This window comes from Diplotaxodon limnothrissa, linkage group LG5 (genome assembly GCF_057381915.1).
Source record: "Diplotaxodon limnothrissa isolate DT_005_m linkage group LG5, D_limnothrissa_male_GT1.1, whole genome shotgun sequence".
NCBI lineage: Eukaryota > Metazoa > Chordata > Actinopteri > Cichliformes > Cichlidae > Diplotaxodon > Diplotaxodon limnothrissa.
Genome location: NC_140600.1, coordinates 41,712,515 through 41,720,362, shown reverse-complemented (window position 1 = coordinate 41,720,362; position 7,848 = coordinate 41,712,515). Strand labels below are relative to the sequence as shown.

The 7,848-nt window shown below is 44.0% G+C and overlaps 1 pseudogene; it reads right to left on the bottom strand.

Moving 5' to 3' along the window:
* Positions 1-918: 918 nt before the first annotated feature.
* On the bottom strand, positions 919-5,855 carry LOC146632919 (zinc finger protein RFP-like; annotated as a pseudogene).
* Positions 5,856-7,848: the final 1,993 nt, after the last annotated feature.

The window sequence follows — 7,848 nt, the reverse complement described above, 5'->3', positions numbered from 1 at the left end:
GACACACAGCTCTCTATTTACAACTGTTCTTTGTAGGTGTGTAAACCTTCCTGTAGGCTCCCAAAAATATCATTCTGTTCATCTGGACCTGACATTTTCAGTGGGAGAAGCGTTTCATCATCATCATCATCATCATCATCATCATCATCATCATCAAGTGACTTCTTCAGTCTCAGCTGACTGCAGGTTTCCAACCTTATAAACAGGACATTTGCATGATAACTGAAACCATGGGCCGTGAGGTCAGTTTTCATGATCATTAACATGCAAATGTGCATGTTAATGATCATGAAATATGCAAACTTTGCAAATATGCAAAATCTGTAGGGATGGGTATCGTTTAGGTTTTATCTGATACTGGTGCCAAACCGGTACTTTTGAAGCTGTGCCGGTGCTTAAACGGTGCTTAAAGAATGGAGAACACAAAATTGGTCCAAAAACCTCTCATGTTCAGCTGTTTTTTTGTAAAAAGATAACAATGTTAGCCTTTTCTGCAGCTATGGGGCATATATGGCATCACTCTTGGCTGGAAGCAGTGCTTAAACAATGGAAAAAACACCAACTTTGTCCAAAAACCTCTCATGTTCAGCTGTTTCTTTGTAAAAAGATAACAATGTTAGCCTTTTCTGCAGCTATGGGGCATATATGGCATCACTCTTGGCTGGAAGCAGTGCTTAAACAATGGAAAAAACACCAACTTTGTCCAAAAACCTCTCATGTTTAACTGTTTTCCACTTTTTCTTTGGTCATTTTAGCCTTTTTGTCCAGGGTGAAGGGAGCATCTGCCATCAAACAAGAAGACAGCCGCATGTAGCTATGATGATGTTTGCTAGTTCACCTTACATGCATTAATGTAATAACGTGGTTAGCCTACTCAACGTAAATTACACACGAACAACATTAAGCTCCTCACGCAGAGAAGAACGGCTGCTGCTGCATCATCATCCTCATCATTTCTGCTACACTGGCAGGGCTAGGGGCCAGGACTCTCCTCTTCGGGTTCTTGGGGGATGTTGCTAACTCCGGGTCCGATAACAGGCACCACACCCGCAGTAGATGTGCTCGGTGTGAGGTCTCGCAGCAAGCTATCAAATACGGCGCATTTCTCGGCTTTAAAAAAACGCTATGCGTCGCCAGGTGTTTCATCGGATTCGAGGTGTTACCTCCTTTGACAGTATCACAGTATCAGCTTAAAGCACTTGTTGCTGCTGAGTTTGCATCTTTTGCTGTGAAGTACAGCCAGACTTTGACCGCTTCGCCTTGGACATTTAATCTGTAGCTCTGCTCTAAAAGAACGTACGTACCTGGCCCCGCCTACTATCCTCGGAAACGTAAAACGATTGGCTAGAATCTAAAGTGTGTCACAGCTCAGGAAAATAAAGCACCGAAATAAAGCACCGAAATGAGCGCTGCTTTTCGGTCTGGTTACTAATGTTTATGTCAGAACCGGCACCGGTACCCATCCCTAAAAATCAGTTTATCAAATAAAATCAGCTGTTGATCAGCTCAGTGTGACTGACAGATGATCAGAGGTGCAGAGCAGCCAGTAAAAGAGTAGATAAGCGCTGCAGCATCTACATCACAAAAGGAGACCAGACCCTCCTCACAAACACCCCCACCTTCTCAGGACCGGGCTGAAGAGAGAGAGGGACTGGAGGGCTAGCATTGGCTTCATACTTAATTCCATTTCTCAGCCACACAGTCCAGAAACCGTGTCGAGGACTCACTGTGAGTTGACCCTTCCTGTTGATCGACTCTGTGGCCACTCCTAGGTCCCAGTCAGTCTTTCCTTTAACCTGAACCTCAAAGTAAAATCTGCCTGAAGAGAAACTCTGCTCTCCTTAAACATTAAACACTGAGAAAATCTCTCTGGGTTGTCTGGAAGATTTTTCTTCACATTACTGTGATACACTTGTTTTCCATCATCAGACAGGATGAGTTTAGGATGAGCTGTATCAGGATCCAGAGTCACATCCACCTCATGCTGCTGGACCCTCTTCAGCTCTGCAGCCTCAACCAGCTTCTTCTTCATGAGTTTCCTGAGTGTCTCCTCCAGCTGAGCCACAGCTCTCCCCACAGTCCCCTCATATGATGGTGGACGGACTCTGACCTCTGTCCAGTCCTTGGTGGGTGGAGCAGCTTTCAGGGACGAAAAGCTTTGGAGGAGGTGGAGGTGGTCTTCAGAGTGTGAGAGCTGCTCCACCTCAGAGCTTCTCTTCATCAGCTCAGAGATTTCCTGTTCCAGATCTTTGATGAGACCTTCAGCCTGTTTCTCTGTAGTTTCCTGTTTGTCTTCGATCTCCTTCATGAGCTCCTTCAGGCGTCTCTCAGACTCCTTCAGAGCCCTGAGGACCTGAACACCTTCTGCTTTCTGTCTGTCTGCAGCATCTTTACTCATCTTCACTGACTATTTGATCTCCATAATCTTCAGTCATCTCTTCTGGATCATCTGCTGAATCTCAGCCTCTGTCTTCTCCAGCTCTGCCTTCTTTCCTTCATATTCTTCTCTCAGAGGAACAAACTCATGGTTCTTGTGGTCTAAAACAGAGCAGAGCACACAGACACGTGTCTGGTCGGTCTAACCCTAACCCAGGTCAGACACACCAGGCAGGACTTCGGCGCCTTCAGTCTGGGTCCAGTGCAGACGTCACAGGGTCTTCTCCTGGTTTGGCAGCTTGTTGCTCTGAGCTGCTGCTGCTGGCTTTCTGCTGAGCTTCACGTCTGAACTGAGCAACCATCTCAGAGATTAATGTGTTGACCCTTAACCGAGGTCTAGTGCAGAAAGTCTCTTTACTCATGGGACACTGACACCTCTGACTCATGTCCCAGTGCTGAGTGATGCAGTTTTTGCAGACGTTGTGTCCACATGGTGTAGAGACTGGATCAGTGAACACATCCAGACAGATGGAGCACAGAAACTGATCGCAGATAGCTGACAGCAGGCGTGTCTGCACTCTGAGGGAGAAAAAAATAAATTTTTTATTACATTAAAAAAAAAAAAGTTTTACATTACATTTAGATTACATTTTTAAAAAGACAGAAAAAGGTGTCAGTTTTGAACTCTTTACATGTGTTTCTCAGTAGTAGATATTACTACACTTTCTGGGTAGTGTAATAGAAAATTTCCATTATTCTCATTTGAAGTATTTAAGTGCTTATGCATATGCTTGGTTGTGACACTGTAATAGACTGTTCAGTGAACGTTTCTAAAAGTAGATGAACTTATTTCAGGCTCAGCAGTTGGAGAAGACGACTCCCTTTGCAGGTGCTGATAATGCCAAGGGCACAAAACAGCATACCCGCTGTTCTGTTAGGTTTCCTAGCGAGGCGCGTGATGTGTGGTGATCAGTTTGTAAATTCCTCCCTCTTCCTTGGAATGCATAAAGGACTGGGAGCACCACTCCTGTTTCAGAGCTCGCATGACTGAACTGTGATGTTTGATGCCTGGGAGCTTGAGGGTCCTGCGCAGTATCTTAGCTGTTCCCAGGACTGCGCTCTTCTGGACAGAGATCTCCGATGTTGTTCCTGGGATCTGCTGGAGCCACTCGCCTAGCTTGGGAGTCACCGCACCTAGTGCTCCGATTACCACGGGGACCACCGTTACCTTCACCCTCCACATCCTCTCGAGCTCTTCTCTGAGCCCTTGGTATTTCTCCAGCTTCTCGTGTTCCTTCTTCCTGATATTGCTGTCATTGGGAACCGCTACATCGATCACTACGGCCGTCTTCTTCTGTTTGTCTACCACCACTATGTCCGGTTGGTTAGCCACCACCATTTTGTCCGTCTGTATCTGGAAGTCCCACAGGATCTTAGCTCGGTCATTCTCCACCACCCTTGGGGGCATCTCCCATTTTGACCTCGGGACTTCCAGGTTATACTCGGCACAGATGTTCCTGTACACTATGCCGGCCACTTGGTTATGGTCTATTTGGTAAAGTAAATTGAAGTAAATCTGTTGGGCATCTTTCTTCGCCTTTAGACAATAATTCTGATGCAAAAGAGCCGAACGGGACAGGCAAAAAAACAAACAAAAAACAAAAACCAAAGATAGCGGAGGGCGTTACACAGCAGCTGTTTTGTTTGACAGCCCTATTAAAGATTAACATCAGTCTGCACAGGATGATCTGATATCCTCGTGTCGGTGTTGTTCCCACATCATCATGCAAATGTTGTTCCAGGATCAACATTGCAACTGACCAATCACATTGTTGTGACGTTATTCTTTTGCACGCCAAGCCATTCGTGCATTTATGAAATTCCAATGTTGCAAGGACAATATTAGTTCTGCTTACTGTTTATTAAAGGGTCAGGGTCCGTTGATTGGCGGACAGAGGCGGTTTTTCCCGAAGTCGCAAAAGTATGACGTCACAACATTCTGATTGGTCACTTGCAATGTTGATCCTGGAACAACATTTAGTATGATGATGTGGGAACAACACCAGCACGAGGATATCAGATCGTGCGTCTGCACGCGCTCCAGAGAGCTTTTCTTCACATTCTTTAATTCTCACTCGCTTTTGCAACTTTGTACTTTTGTGTTACTCGCAGCAACGACTCCACTTCATTGTTAGTCCATTTGAAAAACTCGCTGCTTTTCCTGCGACGTTTCAAAGAGCAGGAAAGTAAATAAGCGGCAGACAGAAATGAGGCAGGCGCATGCGCAGCACTGGAACGTCAGCGTTTGCAGCTGTTTCAGTGTGGACGCACAACTCTGTGAAAATGACTGAAAACGCTTGTGTGGACGCGGAGCCGTGGACGTAGCTATGGCTAAGCTCTCCTGCCTGTGCTCTGGGTTTCTGCACTTGGGTTCGGTTCTGGTACTGAATACTAGAACTAGCACTGTTAACAGAAGAGTTATTAAGGGCAAACCTTTCCTGGGTGTCTTAGCTAGTGATCAGCTCCAGATAAACACCATGGAGGAACCATACGAGAACATGTCATATTACTTTATGCTGTATGTCTAAAATGTGAGGATATTATCCAGTAATATTACAATCATGTAAAATATAATTGTAGTACTGGCGTTACAACAGACGGACGACGTGTCCAGGATGTGCCCTGGCTCTCACCCAGCATCTTCTGGGACCCTGAATCTAAACAGCATTGAAGAAAACTGATGATGAAGATTGCACCACCCTTTATTTAACTCAAACTTAACTTCCTGTTTTTAAGTTCATGATAAAAATCAAAAGTCTGAGAAACACTGATCCTTAAAGAAGAACAGCTCTGCTAACAAAACTCTGGCCATTAAGCGACAAATACATCACAAATCTTCGTACTGCATCACAATAAAGGCCTCGAGTTCTATTGTTGTTATTGTGAAAGACTGGATAATCATCAGTGTTCAAATTCTGAGCACTAAATCACTGTGACTTTTACCTTCCACAATAATGATTCAACACAATAAAACACAGCTCAGCTTTTATTTTGAAGCTGGGTTTTGGAGAGCTGGATGTAAATGTGTCTCCAAAGCTCTCAGCTTAGCTTCTGTAGTTTAAATGTGGCTGTAAATAAAATGCAAACATCAGCCATGACGGAAACGCCACTGTGAGCTATACGATGGTTCTCTGTGTGAAAGGACTGACAGTCTCTGATTCACGGGTCTGTCTTTGAGTCTGTTGCTGCTCCGTAACGCTCTCTGTGACAAAGCTTCCTCTCTTTGTGCTCTTCCATGTCTTTATATATGTTGGTGCCACAGTGGAGAATGTTCTTCTAACATGCACGATGTTTGCAGCGTTTTCATTTACAGCTGTAAAGTAACACAACACTCACTGCAGCCTGAACGTCACATGACCACCGGGCAAGTAAGCAGAGTAGGGAGGAAGGGCGTGCATGAGAGGTGTCTGCACAGACATGTCTACTTTCTGATGAACGGGGCCATGCACTACACCAGCAGGAGACAAACCGGTCATGCTGGTATCGATCCAGTACCAGTGGATTCAATATTTGGATTGATCAGGTCACTCCTGATCAGTGCCGCAGTGAGACAGTTTCAAACAGCAGATGTTTCTACAGCGGATCTGTGGCTAAATGAGCCCATTTGTATTGAACCAATGTGACTGTGACGAGTCAGCATGAAGTCATCTGAGTCATCAGAAACAGGAAGTGTGATGCACTCAGCACTGCTGCTGAGAGAAACCTGATGGACTCTGGTGAATCCTCTCTTAGACCCTAACAGGACTCGACTGCAGCTCTGCTGCTGCGCTCTCACTTTCACTTTCTTTAGTAACATGACCTCTGACTTCACATTTTTCAGGCGTTGCTCCGCCTCTACCTGCAGCTGTTTGTCTGGTTTTGCTGCCTCTTCCTTTGCAGCAATCAGCTGGTTTATACACACAGTAATGACGGCCTCAGGTGAGAAACTCACCTGGATTTCCAGCAGACTGAAAGTTTCTGGTGGCCACTGATGGAGGTCACAGGTCTGAGCTGAAATGATGCTTTAAATCAGCGGTCCCCAACCCCCGGGCCTCGGACCAGTACCGGTCCGTGAGTCGTTTGGTACCGGGCCGCGAGAGTTGAGGCTCAGGTGTGAAATGTGTGGTTTTCAGGGTTTTTATCGGTTTTCAGCGTTATTATGTTATCGTTTTTATCGTTAACTCAGTTTTCCTGGGTCTTTTCACGTGTGTTATGAATACATTTTGCTTTTTTTCTGTACCAGTACTAGTTTTATTTTGTTGTATTTATCCGCGACACCTTAAAGGCCGGTCTGTGAAAATATTGTCGGGCATAAACCGGTCCGTGGCGCAAAAAGGTTGGAGACCGCTGCTTTAAATAAAATATGTTAGAAATGAATTCTTTAAAGCTCTGAGTTTTTGTACTTCCAGCCTGTTCGACCTCTTTAGTTTGCTGTAAACCACAGACTTCACTACGTTTGTGGGAAACCATCACAGCACTGAATGGTTGCCAACTGTTTGACCATCAAATAAGGCCACCTCTGGCATGCCGAAGCACAACGCACAGCCAGCTGGACATAGTTTAAACATGTGCTGTATGTTCATTTCTTTTAACAAAAATGCAGTAAAATTTTGGTATTAATTTCAATCAATACCTCATCTAAAACAAAGACCAGGACAAAATCACAGTAAAATTAGATTTTGGGGCCATCTGTTGGTCAGAAAGTGGCATTGCAACATACGGGACATTTTGCTCGGTATGATGGATGTCGCGGCTCGAACAGGACAGAAACGTAACGTAAAATAATGAAATTGACCTCCTACATGTGTAAAAATATGTACTTAATATGATCAGTAATGTTATTGTTCGATTAATCGGGCTTACAATAGTAGAAAACTACTATTACTTGGGTTAATTATGTAATTGTATATAACGGTTCTTGTACATTTAAGCCATAATATATTTAATAAAATTGATATAAAACACGTCCAAGTGTGTAACTGATTACTTGGTTTATAATAAACTCCCATCTGCTGTTCATCTTTGACTACATTAAATGTAATGTTGATTTATGTCTTTCAAAACATCCATAAAATGTTGTTGTAATTATTCTGTTAATTGCAGATCTTGTCAAGTACAAAGAGACTGATAAGAAACGAGTCCACAAACAAATCACGTGTTCTTGGATGCAAACACTGAGAAGTCCACGTACTTTGTAAAGTGCTGTAAAAGAGGAGCACAACATTTTTATTTGGCATATTTGTCCTTGAAAACATTTTTAGACATTAAAAAAATCTAATGTTGCTATAAGACCACCTCAAGATTTCATGTCAGTTTTTACTTGAAATGATAAATAAATATTTGGCCTCACTGTAAATCTCACTGTGCAGCTGTCCTTCTCACTTGCAGACCCCTTCGTGTGATCGTGTGCATGGCTTTGTCACGTCGGTGCTA